Here is a 15,000-nt window from a genome sequence, read left to right as displayed (position 1 = left end):
TAAAATAAATCCAAATTCCAGTAGTAGATGAATAATTGCAAATTTGTGTGTGTACGAGATTAGAATAACTTCAAAATAACTGACATAATTTTGTATTTTTCCTGATCAGAAAAATACATGAAAAAGAAAGGAGGTAGAAAAATTTTTGGATTTATGGTTAAAGAAGAAAAAGAAGAAAACAGGGGTTCTGTTGAATTTCAAGTATTCAGTTTCACCAATAAGATACGGAGACTTGCTTCACATTTGGAATTACACAAAAAAGATTTTTCATCGGAAAGAGGTCTACGAAGACTTTTGGGAAAACGTCGACGTTTGCTGGCTTATTTGGCAAAGAAAAATAGAGTACGTTATAAGAAATTAATCGGTCAGTTGAATATTCGGGAGCAGTAATTTAATCGTTCAAATTTTTTTCTTGTTTTATTATTTTTTTAGTAGTCTTATAGTAGTCTTAGATTTTTCATTTTGATGAGCCTCGCTTTGAGGAATTCATGGAATAATCCATTTTCATGGAATAATGAATTAAGGAAGAAAGGATATGAGTCTACCGCTTACAAGAAAAGATCTCATGATAGTCAATATGGGCCCTCAACACCCATCAATGCATGGTGTTCTTCGACTGATCGTTACTCTCGATGGTGAGGATGTTATTGATTGTGAACCCATATTAGGCTATTTACACAGAGGAATGGAAAAAATCGCGGAAAACCGAACTATTATACAATACTTACCTTATGTAACAAGGTGGGATTATTTAGCTACTATGTTTACAGAAGCAATAACAGTAAATGCACCAGAATTCTTGGAGAATATTCAAATACCACAAAGAGCCAGCTATATTAGGGTAATTATGTTAGAATTAAGCCGGATAGCTTCTCACTTGCTATGGCTTGGACCTTTTATGGCGGATCTCGGCGCACAGACTCCTTTTTTCTATATTTTTAGAGAGAGAGAATTAATATATGATCTATTTGAAGCTGCTACAGGTATGCGAATGATGCACAATTACTTTCGCATCGGAGGAGTAGCCGCCGATCTACCTTATGGATGGATCGATAAATGTTTAGATTTCTGTGATTATTTTTTACGCGGAGTTGTTGAATATCAACAACTTATTACACAGAATCCAATTTTTTTAGAGCGAGTTGAAGGAGTAGGTTTTATTAGCGGAGAAGAAGCAGTAAATTGGGGCTTATCGGGACCGATGTTACGAGCTTCTGGAATACAATGGGATCTTCGTAAAGTAGATCCTTATGAGTCTTACAACCAATTTGATTGGAAAGTCCAATGGCAAAAAGAAGGGGATTCGTTAGCTCGCTATTTAGTACGAATTGGTGAAATGAGGGAATCCATCAAAATAATTCAACAAGCTGTAGAAAAAATTCCTGGAGGACCTTATGAGAATTTAGAAGTCCGACGCTTTAAGAAAGAAAAGAATTCTGAATGGAATGATTTTGAGTATAAATTTCTTGGTAAAAAACCTTCGCCCAATTTTGAATTGTCAAGACAAGAGCTTTATGTAAGAGTAGAAGCCCCAAAAGGTGAATTAGGGGATTTATCTAGTAGGAGATGATAGCCTTTTCCCCTGGAGATGGAAAATCCGTCCACCCGGGTTTATTAATTTGCAAATTCTTCCTCAGCTAGTTAAAAAAATGAAATTGGCTGATATCATGACGATATTAGGTAGTATAGATATCATTATGGGGGAAGTTGATCGTTGAAATGATAATAGATAGGGTAGAGGTAGAAACTATCAATTCTTTTTCGAAATTGGAATTATTAAAAGAAGTCTATGGACTGATATCGATTCTACCCATTTTGACCCTCCTTTTGGGAATAACAATAGAGGTACTCGTAATTGTGTGGTTAGAAAGAGAAATATCTGCGTCGATACAACAACGTATTGGTCCTGAATATGCTGGCCCCCTGGGCCTGCTTCAAGCTATAGCAGATGGGACTAAGCTACTTTTAAAAGAAGATATTCTGCCATCCCGAGGAGATATTTCTTTATTTAGCATTGGACCCTCTATAGCAGTCATATCAGTTTTATTAAGTTTTTTAGTTATCCCTTTGGGATATCATTTTGTTTTAGCCGATCTTAGTATTGGTGTTTTTTTATGGATTGCCATTTCAAGTATAGCTCCTATTGGTCTTCTTATGGCAGGATATAGCTCAAATAATAAATATTCTTTTTCAGGCGGTCTACGAGCTGCTGCTCAATCCATTAGTTATGAAATACCATTAACTTTTTGTGTGCTAGCAATATCTCTACGTGTGATTCGTTAAAATAGATCTTTTTCCTATAAAATCCATTAACTATTTATATTCCTTTTCTTATTTAGTATTTGGGTTGGTAAGTTAAACTAGATAGCTATATGAGTGAAACAAAACAGCTTAAAAATTTGTAGTAAAAAGAAAAAATCTCATTTCCTACGTACAAGAAAAAAGTGGAAGTAAACATAAGCAGTGTAAACTCTTTATCCCAAGGTTTATTTTTTAATTAGTCATCATATCTTGAAGCGGCCAAGAATAAAGGATTCACGATATGGAATTCCATTACTAGAATACTCCTAGTTATTACTATAACTTAATAATCCATAAGAAGAATCCACCAAAAGTTAGTGAAGGGTTAGGAACACTAAAGTACATAAAGGATTAGTAATGGAAAATCTAAAACATTAGAGATTTTTGCCCATAAAAGGAATCATAATAAGGACTTGCAATTTGTAGAAATTATCAAGTAGTACTTTCTTCGGATTCCGATCCAGAGTATGTTCCCATTCACTTGTTAAGGAAATGGCTATCAAGAACGAATTAACCCTTTATCCATTTTTTCTTTTTGAATACCCCCTCCCTGGGGAAAGAAGAATAGTAAAAAAGATATGGAGTGCACTAGAAAAAATTTTCATTATTTCCTTCCTCTATCCATATTCATGCAGAATTGCTCATGAACTAATACCCAACTCTTTCCATTTATTAATTGAATTCCTATAACAAGTAACAAGTGTTTTATTCCAAGATTAAGTTATTACTGAACAAAGAAAAATTTTCATTATATTATAAAGGATGAGATCAATTCGGAAGCGCTTTTTCTTATTCTAGCAGACGGAATTCCTTTGGTCTAATTTAGGACTTTCAAATCTATTTATTTTATTTTATCTAATTCTATCTACGCCCCAGGGGCTAGGAACAAAACAGTCCTTTCTTTTTTCTGATCATAGAGAAGCCGTATGAAGCTAAGGTTTCATGTACGGTTTTGAAATAGCGGTGGGAACTGTGATGTTATCATCGACTATGATTATCTAACAGTTCAAGTACAGTTGATATAGTTGAAGCACAGTCAAAATACGGTTTTTTTGGATGGAATATTTGGCGTCAGCCTATAGGTTTTCTGGTTTTTTTAATTTCTTCTTTGGCAGAATGTGAAAGATTACCCTTTGATTTACCAGAAGCGGAGGAAGAATTAGTAGCAGGTTACCAAACTGAATATTCCGGTATCAAATATGGTTTATTTTATCTTGTTTCTTACCTAAATTTATTAGTTTCTTCTTTATTTGTAACAGTTCTCTACTTGGGCGGGTGGAATTTCTCTATTCCCTATATATCCTTTTTTGATTTTTTCCAAATGAATAAAGCAGTTGGAATTTTGGAAATGACAATGGGTATATTTATTACATTAACTAAAGCTTATTTATTTCTCTTCATTTCTATCACAATAAGATGGACTTTACCGAGGATGAGAATGGATCAGTTATTAAATCTTGGATGGAAATTTCTTTTACCTATTTCCCTGGGCAATCTCTTATTAACAACCTCTTCTCAACTTGTTTCACTATAAATAAGATAATACAATAATAGTAAGAATATTTTCAACACAAAAGCTCTCTCAAACAAGAGAAAGAAACATATCTTTTTCATAGATATTTAGAATGAATATGTTCCCTATGGTAACTGGGTTCATGAGTTATGGTCAACAAACAATACGTGCTACAAGGTACATAGGTCAAAGTTTCATAACTACCTTATCCCACACAAATCGTTTACCTATAACGATTCACTACCCTTATGAAAAATCAATTACACCAGAGCGTTTCCGAGGGCGAATCCACTTTGAATTTGATAAATGTATTGCTTGTGAAGTATGTGTTCGCGTATGTCCGATAGATTTACCCGTTGTGGATTGGAGATTTGAAAAGGATATTAAAAGAAAACAATTGCTTAATTATAGTATTGATTTCGGAGTTTGTATATTTTGTGGCAATTGTGTTGAGTACTGTCCAACAAGCTGTTTATCAATGACTGAAGAATATGAACTTTCTACCTATGATCGTCATGAATTGAATTACAATCAAATTGCTTTAAGTCGGTTACCAATCTCCATAATGGGAGATTACACAATTCAAACAATTAGGAATTCGTCTGAAAGTAAAATAAACAAAGAAAAATCTTCGAATTCAAGAACGATTACTGATTACTAAACTTTGATTTTGTCTTTTTGTTATAAAAATCTAATAATTCTTTATTAAACTTTAAAATTAAACTATAAAGAAAAACTACTGCTTATTGGAAATTATTTCTTATTTTAAATCAGACTAGATTTTCGTGATATAATATAATTTATAACTATACAGTTTATACACAAAAAAATACCCAAATCCTTTTTTCCTTCCTTGAATCCTTTAGTTTTAGTCAGTTCATGAAAAATTTTATACTATTAATTTCTTTTTATCCATAATGGATTTACCTGGACCAATACATGAGATTCTTATGCTATTTGGGGGATTTGTTCTTCTACTAGGGGGTCTAGGAGTAGTATTACTTACCAACCCCATTTATTCTGCCTTTTCGCTGGGATTAGTTCTTGTTTGTATATCCTTATTCTATTTTTTATTAAATTCCTACTTTGTAGCTGTCGCACAACTTCTTATTTATGTGGGAGCCATAAATGTCTTGATCATATTCGCTGTAATGTTCGTAAATGGCTCAGAATGGTCTAAAGATAAGAATTATTGGACTATTGGAGATGGGTTCACTTCACTCGTTTGTATAACTATTGTTTTTTCGCTAATGACTACTATCCCAGATACGTCGTGGTATGGAATTCTTTGGACTACATGATCAAACCAAATAGTAGAACAGGGTCTCATAAATAATGTTCAACAAATTGGAATTCATTTAGCAACCGATTTTTATCTTCCGTTTGAACTCATTTCCATAATTCTTCTAGTTTCTTTAATAGGTGCAATTACTATGGCTCGGCAATAAGAAAACTTAGAAAAAAGTACAAATTATAAGAATTGCAAATCTAAAATAAATAACTAAAGAATCACAATTTTGATTTAGTAAAATCCATCTACTGCCAACAAATACCTCCTTTATTTTCTCTTTTGTTGTGTAATTGTTCTATTGTAATTAATTGAATCGGTTCAATTCTTGCCCTCATATTGAAATGAATCGAGATTGATAAGGAGTTAGTTAATGATGTTTGAGCATGTACTTTTTTTGAGTGTCTATTTATTTTCGATTGGTATCTATGGATTGATCACAAGCCGAAACATGGTTAGAGCTCTAATATGTCTTGAACTTATACTGAATTCAATTAATCTAAATCTCGTAACATTTTCTGATCTATTTGATAGTCGCCAATTAAAAGGAGATATTTTCGCAATTTTTGTTATAGCCCTTGCGGCTGCTGAAGCCGCTATTGGACTATCCATTCTTTCTTCCATCCATCGTAATAGGAAATCCACTCGTATCAATCAATCTAATTTATTGAATAATTAGAATTTTGAATAATTAGACATAGAATCCTCTAAACAAAGGCGCACATATTAAAATAAATAGAAATCAATACTATTTTCTTAGTATTATTTGAGAATATCCATTTTTTTTAGTAGATTATTGCTTTTTTTAGTAGATTATTGCATAGTATTCTTTTTCACTTAAATGAATTTTTGTATTTGTAATTCATTGATATTGCAATTTGAATATTGCAATAATTTATATTGAAAAGACGATAGCCAATTTATTGGCTAATTCGAATTCGTCTGTACAATTCGTAAAATTCTTTCTTATTTCTTATTGTTGAAATCCAAAATTAAAGTCTCTTGGCTCTCTTCACGCTTTCTCACAAACAGATTAAAAAATAGATTTTTATTTTTGAAGTTTGGATAAACCATTGCTTCGTCTGGTGTCTACAATACATATGACTCATTATAGTACTAATTTCATTTTTACCAGATCGAAAAATTTTATGTTGAAAAGAAAAATTTATAGATCCAATGTCACATTCCGTAAAAATTTACGATACATGTATAGGATGCACTCAATGTGTACGAGCTTGTCCAACAGATGTATTAGAAATGATACCCTGGGATGGATGTAAAGCCAAGCAAATTGCTTCCGCGCCGAGAACCGAAGATTGTGTGGGTTGTAAGAGATGTGAATCTGCCTGCCCGACAGATTTTTTAAGTGTCCGCGTTTATTTAGGGCCTGAAACAACACGTAGCATGGCTCTATCTTATTGATACGTTACAAAAAACTTCACTCGAATCGTCTGATTCCTCTTTACCGAAGAAGCCTGTGCTCGAAATAATCGAGCACGGGCTTTTCTGGTCAAAACGTATCTTGTCTTTATCACTTTATCATGAGTTATTTTCCTTGGTTAACAATACTTGTTGTTTGTGCCGATATTTGCAGGTTCATTAATTTTCTTTTTACCTCATAAGGGAAACAAAGTCGTTAGGTGGTATACTATATCTATTTGTTTATTAGAATTCCTTCTAATGACTTATGCGTTCTGTTATCATTTCCAACTGGAGGATCCCTTAATCCAATTAAAGGAGGATTATAAATGGATAGATGTCTTCGATTTCCACTGGAGATTGGGAATCGATGGACTTTCATTAGGATCTATTTTATTGACAGGATTTATCACTACTTTAGCTACTTTAGCAGCTTGGCCAATTACACGGAATTCGCGATTATTCTATTTCCTGATGCTCGCAATGTATAGTGGTCAAATAGGATTATTTTCTTCGCGAGACCTTTTACTTTTTTTTATCATGTGGGAGTTAGAATTAATTCCTGTTTACTTACTTTTATCCATGTGGGGGGGGAAGAGGCGTCTATATTCAGCTACAAAGTTTATTTTGTATACTGCAGGCGGTTCCATTTTTTTCTTAATCGGAGTTCTGGGTATGGGCTTATATGGTTCCAACGAACCAGGATTAGATTTGGAAAGATTAATTAATCAATCATACCCTGCAACCTTGGAAATACTTTTATATTTTGGCTTCCTTATTGCTTATGCTGTCAAATTGCCGATTATACCCCTACATACGTGGTTACCAGATACCCATGGGGAAGCACATTATAGTACATGTATGCTTTTAGCGGGAATATTATTAAAGATGGGAGCATATGGATTGATTCGGATCAACATGGAATTGTTACCTCATGCTCATTATCTATTTTCGCCCTGGTTAGTAATAATAGGAGCGATCCAAATAATCTATGCAGCTTCAACTTCTCTTGGTCAACGAAATTTCAAAAAAAGAATAGCTTATTCCTCTGTATCTCACATGGGTTTCATAATTATAGGAATTGGTTCCATAACCAACATTGGACTCAATGGAGCTATTTTACAAATATTATCCCATGGATTTATTGGTGCTACACTTTTTTTCTTGGCAGGAACCGCTTCTGATAGAATGCGTCTTGTTTATCTCGAAGAACTGGGGGGAATATCCATCCCAATGCCTAAAATTTTTACCATGTTTAGTAGCTTTTCAATGGCTTCTCTTGCCTTACCAGGAATGAGTGGTTTTGTCGCAGAATTAGTAGTATTTTTTGGACTAATTACTAGTCCAAAATTTCTGTTAATGCCAAAAACACTAATTACTTTTGTAATGGCAATTGGAATGATATTAACTCCTATTTATTTATTATCTATGTTACGCCAGATGTTCTATGGATACAAGCTATTTAATGTTCCAAACGCAAATTTTGTGGATTCTGGACCACGAGAACTCTTTATTTTAATCTGTATCTTTTTACCAGTAATAGGAATTGGTATTTATCCAGATTTTGTTCTCTCCCTATCCGTTGACAGGGTAGAGGCTCTCTTATCCAATTATTATCCTAAATAGGTTTGCTTTTTTTTACTCGTCTGCTCTATTAATGCAGAAATAAGTAAAAAAGTATAATTAGATCTATCTCGAATTTTTGAGAACCCTTTGAGAAGGCGTTCAAGGGGTTCTCAAATAAAACATAAAAGTAAAAACCTTCATTTCATGAAGGTTTTATTTTATGTAATCATTTAGGTGTTAATGTAAACGAACCATAACTATGTAAGCCTATTCCTAATAGATTTATACCAAAATAACAAATCCAAATTATAAGAAATCCTATCGAAGCTATAAGTGCAGAATTCGTACCCTTCCAATTTGTATTTGTTCTACTATGTAAATAAATTGCGAATATGGTCCAAGTAATAAATGCCCAAGTTTCCTTAGGATCCCAATTCCAATAGGATCCCCAGGCCTCATTAGCCCATACTGCTCCACAAAGAATACCTACGGTTAAAAGGGTAAATCCTAGGCTAATGACACGATAACTCCAAGAATCCAAACGCTCCGTTAATTGATATTTGTAATAATTTGGAAATGAAGGGACAGAGGTTCTTTTTAAAGCACTTCTTTTTGCATAAAAATATTTAATATCACTAAAGAAAAATGTTTTATTTAAAACATTTTTTTTCTTTTTAGAAAAGAAATGGAAATTATTTCGAAATCTAATGATTAGAATAGCGGCAGATAATAAGGATCCGCACAAAAGAGTTGCATAGCTTAATAACATCATACTGACATGCATCATTAACCACTGAGATTGTAGAGCAGGTACTAGTATCGTGGATTGATGCATTTCAGTTAAAAGACCCGATGTGGCAAAGCCTTGCGTTAAAATAGTACTTGGCGTAGTTATTGTGCTTAAATCATTTTTAGAGTTCTGTATTTTAGGAATGGTATGAAGAATATACAGGGCCCATGAAAGGAAGATCAATGACTCATATAAATTACTTAATGGAAAATGTCCCGAGGAAGCCCAACGAGAAACTAAGAATCCTGTTATAGAGAAAAAAGTAACTATCATTCCTTTTTCTGACGAATCACGTAATCCTCCAAGTTCACGAACTAATAAGGTTATAAAATGAATCGTAATCACAATTGAAATCGTTGAGAAAGAGATATGAGTTAGTATATGTTCTAAAGTTGCAAATAGCATAAGGGGAAGGTCCCATTACAAAATTGTAAATTTCGAATTGATTTCTAATCTATTGTATTCTTTTTCAAGAATGCCGCCACTCGGATTCGAACCGAGATGCTTGAGCACTGCTTCCTAAGAGCAGCGTGTCTACCAATTTCACCATGGCGGCTAACTTCAAATAATAGGTACTTAAAAGAATAATAGCTATTATCTTGGGAATCGTCGATATTGGGAAAGTCCATAAAATTTAGGAACATTAGAGTTTTCATTAAAATAGACTTCGTTTGGTAGTATCGTTTCCATTTTTTTTTTACAATAAACTCTTGCTTTGCCCAATAGAAACACAAACACTGCTTGAAAGAGTTGGAATTTCTTTTTTCTAACTTGCAATTGTAGAACTAATTTTTTCTAATTAATTTCTCGTTTACATTTTGAAATTCTTTCAATACAATGAAAAAAAATCCAAAAGGGTTTCTATTTAATGATGAAATTAAAATGGATAAATGGAAAAGGCTTTTTGGATTTTTAAAAATTTCTAGAATGAAAGTCTTTATGCTCTTATTAATAAGATTTACTAACCTTATGATTTTGGAGAAGATAGGTGGAAGTTGTAAGTCCTATTGTAAGAATACTCCACTTTTCATAATTTTCATAATAGAATATGAGGATTCTATTATGAAAATTATGAAAAGTTCATTGATAGGAAAAGAATACTTAGCACACAGTATACCAAACAAAACTTTTTTTTCTTGTATATATAAGATAAGAGGGGTTTTTTGTTCTAAGAATATTGTACCGAGTAATTCGACACATAAAAGTACATTCAAAGAAGAATCAAAATTATTAAATAATTGGAATTCTTTTTTGATAAGTCAATTCATATTATTCCAAAATCTTATTATTTGTTTGTTGCCCAGAAAAACCCTTTGGTTTTGGATGCTCATTACCGCTCGAAAATGATCTTGATTTTACTAAAGAATAAGATTGTACTATGGAAAAATAAGTCTTTTTCTTCCAAATATTTTTACGAATACGCTTTTTTGACATTGAAGTACGTTTTTTTGGAACTGCCATTCAAAAAGGAAATTACTTTTTTCTAGTTGTATGTGAAAGACATCTATTGCTGCAAATCAATCCTTCTTTCTTCTTTTTATTAGTATTTATACTTAGATACTGAAAGATACTTAAATTTTGAATTATTTTTTACTTCATTTTGTCTAATGCGGATAAGACAACAAGAATTTTTTAACATTTTTTCTTTATATATTTTATACTTGTTTTTTAATAATATAGAATATATAGAAAGGTTTCTCATTTAAATCTATTTATATCTATTTATATATCAAGTATACTCCATATATAGATATATGGTATGGAAGCCTATCCCCCATATAAGATAAGACGGGGGGATAAAAAGAAGGGAAAATGAAAATAGTTAATTAAGTTCAGAATGGTATTCCATAAAGGAAAGGAATTCCAATCAAAACAAAAAATACTGAGTCTCTTAAACAAGACATTCTAAAACTTAGGTAATTTATAGTCATTAGGATTTTAGTTCTATATGAAGTAAGGACTATTCGATAATTTCTTATAAACATAGGTTTTCATTGGAATTCACTCAATCAGTTAATTATGGAACAAGAGAGCTGTTTCATCTTTGTTTTAAAGAAATATAAAATGAATTATGAATAGAAAGTAAAATGATTCCACTTTTTTTTTTATTTTTATAAATATCTTTATTTAGTTAATAAAATAACTAGGTAACGAAGTTATTTTATTAACTTTTTTAATTTAACCAACTAAACCCATTCTTAATTTTTAATTATTTCAATGAGATAAATTTTGGAAAAATTAAGAATTTCAGTATTTTTTCTTATTCTTTTTATTTATTCTTTCAGAAAGAGATAAGAATTGGTTTGGTGAATCGGAAACAATTTTATAGAAAAATTGAAGTAAAAATTGAAGTAAAAATTGCAATTTCTTTTCTTATGGAACATACATATCAATATGCATGGGTAATCCCTCTTCTCCCACTTCCAGTTATTATGTCAATGGGATTTGGCCTTATTCTTATTCCTACAGCAACAAAAAATCTTCGTCGCATATGGGCTTTTCCTAGTGTTTTACTCTTAAGTATAGCTATGGTATTCTCAGTTCAACTGTCTATTCAACAAATAAATGGAAGTTCGATCTATCAATATCTATGGTCTTGGACCGTCAATAATGATTTTTCTTTAGAATTTGGATACTTGATTGACCCACTTACTTCTATTATGTTAATGCTAATTACTACTGTAGGAATCCTGGTTCTTATTTATAGTGATGGTTATATGTCTCACGATGAAGGATATTTGAGATTTTTTGTTTATATAAGTTTTTTCAATACTTCCATGTTGGGATTGGTTACTAGCTCCAATTTGATACAAATTTATTTTTTTTGGGAACTCGTGGGAATGTGTTCTTATTTATTGATAGGCTTTTGGTTTACACGACCAATCGCAGCGAGTGCTTGTCAAAAAGCTTTTGTAACTAATCGTGTAGGGGATTTTGGTCTATTATTAGGAATTTTAGGTTTTTTTTGGATAACAGGTAGTTTAGAGTTTAGGGATTTGTTCAAAATAGCTAATAACTGGATTCCTAATAATGGAATTAACTCTTTACTTACTACTTTGTGTGCTTTTTTATTATTCCTTGGTGCAGTTGCGAAATCCGCACAATTCCCTCTTCACGTATGGTTACCCGATGCTATGGAAGGGCCCACTCCTATTTCGGCTCTTATACACGCAGCAACTATGGTTGCTGCGGGAATTTTTCTTCTAGCTCGACTTCTTCCTCTTTTCATATCTTTACCTTTGATAATGAGTTTTATTTCTTTAGTAGGTACAATAACACTATTCTTAGGAGCTACTTTAGCTCTTGCTCAGAGAGATATTAAAAGAAGCTTAGCCTATTCTACAATGTCTCAATTGGGTTATATGATGTTAGCTCTAGGTATAGGTTCTTATCAAGCTGCTTTATTCCATTTGATCACTCATGCTTATTCAAAAGCTTTATTGTTCTTGGGATCCGGATCCGTTATTCATTCAATGGAACCTCTTGTTGGATATTCACCAGATAAAAGTCAAAATATGGTTCTTATGGGCGGTTTAAGAAAATACATTCCAATCACAAGAACTACTTTTTTATGGGGTACACTTTCTCTTTGTGGTATTCCACCTCTTGCTTGTTTCTGGTCCAAAGATGAAATCCTTAGTAATAGTTGGTTGTATTCGCCCTTTTTTGGAATAATAGCCTCCTTTACTGCAGGATTAACTGCCTTTTATATGTTTCGGATATATTTACTTACATTTGATGGGTATTTGCGTGTTCATTTTCAAAATTACAGTAGCACTAAAGAGAGTTCCTTGTATTCAATATCCTTATGGGAAAAAGGATACCCAAAGGAGTGAATAGGGATTTCGTTTTATCAACAACGAAGAGTGGAGTTTCTTTTTTTTCACAAAAATATACCAAAAATTCAAGGTAATACAAGAAATAGGATAGGATCCTTTACTACGTCTTTTGGGCTAAAAACACTTTTGCCTATCCGCATGAAACGGGAAATACTATGTTATTTCCTCTTCTTATATTACTACTTTTCACTTTGTTCATTGGATTCATAGGAATCTCTTTTGATAATGGAGGAATTGGTAATGGAATAGCAGAGTTAACCATATTATCAAAGTGGTTAACTCCCTCAATAAACTTTACCCAGGAAAGTTCTAATTCTTTTGTAAATTCATATGAATTTATTACTAATGCAATTTCTTCTGTAAGTCTAGCTATCTTTGGTTTATTCATAGCATATATCTTCTATGGATCCGCTTATTCTTTTTTTCAGAATTTGGATTTAATAAACTCTTTTTACAAAGGAAATCCTAAAAAAGAATTTTTAGATCAAGTAAAAAAAAATATATACAGTTGGTCATATAATCGTGGTTATATAGATATTTTCTATACTAGGGTCTTTACCCTCGGTATAAGAGGGTTAACCGAACTCACGGAGTTTTTTGATAAGGGTGTTATTGATGGAATTACCAATGGAGTGGGTCTTGCTAGTTTTTGTATAGGAGAGGAAATTAAATATGTAGGGGGAGGTCGAATCTCGTCTTATTTATTCTTTTTTTTATGTTATGTATCTGTGTTTTTATTCTTTTTTCTTTCTTAAGTTAAGGAATTTACAACTCCCTTTCTACAATCTCTCTATATCCTTGTTACATAAGGTAAGTATTGTATAATAGTTCGGTTTTCCGCGATTTTTTCCATTCCTCTGTGTAAATAGCCTAATATGGGTTCACAATCAATAACATCCTCACCATCGAGAGTAACGATCAGTCGAAGAACACCATGCATTGATGGGTGTTGAGGGCCCATATTGACTATCATGAGATCTTTTCTTGTAAGCGGTAGACTCATATCCTTTCTTCCTTAATTCATTATTCCATGAAAATGGATTATTCCATGAATTCCTCAAAGCGAGGCTCATCAAAATGAAAAATCTAAGACTACTATAAGACTACTAAAAAAATAATAAAACAAGAAAAAAATTTGAACGATTAAATTACTGCTCCCGAATATTCAACTGACCGATTAATTTCTTATAACGTACTCTATTTTTCTTTGCCAAATAAGCCAGCAAACGTCGACGTTTTCCCAAAAGTCTTCGTAGACCTCTTTCCGATGAAAAATCTTTTTTGTGTAATTCCAAATGTGAAGCAAGTCTCCGTATCTTATTGGTGAAACTGAATACTTGAAATTCAACAGAACCCCTGTTTTCTTCTTTTTCTTCTTTAACCATAAATCCAAAAATTTTTCTACCTCCTTTCTTTTTCATGTATTTTTCTGATCAGGAAAAATACAAAATTATGTCAGTTATTTTGAAGTTATTCTAATCTCGTACACACACAAATTTGCAATTATTCATCTACTACTGGAATTTGGATTTATTTTATCGATGCAAATTGGATTTGGATAGAAGGGTACATTCTTTCTAATATTTTAGATAGAAGAAACATTTCTTCTATCTAAAATATTAGAAAGAATTTTGCTGATTTATTTATTGCTATATGCAATTTATGGAATTGATACACCATTTAATTGATATCATTTAGCAAAATGAAACACAGCATATGCATCCATCTTTTGGCTCGAGAATTTCACGGGATAGAGATATGGTATAAGAAATAGACTATTAAGTAACTCTAAATGAATTGTGGATACATCTGTATCCTTAACATACTGAAACGATTGTCATTATTCGTATCAAACCAATAGCGATTCATACAAGCTAAATCTTCTAATCAATGGTGGGCCAATAATGCATTTTTTTGCATATGTATTAAGACGCTTGGCCTGATTTCGAAATTGTCCAGAGTTTTATATGTTGTTTTCATTGCAAAATGATGGGTCTCCTTCCATAACTTTCCAATTACGAGTACGAGAATTGAAAGACATGAAAATTCTCAATTCTCTACGGCGTCTAGTAGATAGAAACAAGAAAATCAGAAGAATCTTTCTCTCTATTCACTATCATTCCGCGTCTTCGACTTCTATTAGTTTCTTTTCTTCTTTAATGCAATAGCTATAGTTTGATATAAGAATCCATTTCTCAAAGTAATGGAAACCATTCTCTTATAGGAAATGGTTCGAAAATCGCTATTCCACCTTTTAGGTATCGTGAAAAGTGATACCTGTGAA

General features: G+C 32.2%; 1 long non-coding RNA gene and 1 other non-coding gene across 2 annotated transcripts in view; one reads left to right on the top strand and one right to left on the bottom strand.

The window, feature by feature from the left end:
* Positions 1-15,000, top strand: part of LOC141033159 (uncharacterized) — a 25,231-nt gene that overhangs the window by 5,488 nt on the left and 4,743 nt on the right. The gene's annotated exons all lie outside the window — the stretch shown is intronic.
* Positions 9,354-9,433, bottom strand: TRNAL-UAG (transfer RNA leucine (anticodon UAG)). The gene has a single exon. It is a non-coding gene; the product is annotated as a tRNA-Leu (tRNA).

Source organism: Aegilops tauschii, unplaced genomic scaffold (genome assembly GCF_002575655.3).
Source record: "Aegilops tauschii subsp. strangulata cultivar AL8/78 unplaced genomic scaffold, Aet v6.0 ptg000660l_obj, whole genome shotgun sequence".
NCBI classification, from domain to species: Eukaryota; Viridiplantae; Streptophyta; class Magnoliopsida; order Poales; family Poaceae; genus Aegilops; species Aegilops tauschii.
This window is presented reverse-complemented; position numbering and strand designations above follow the sequence as displayed.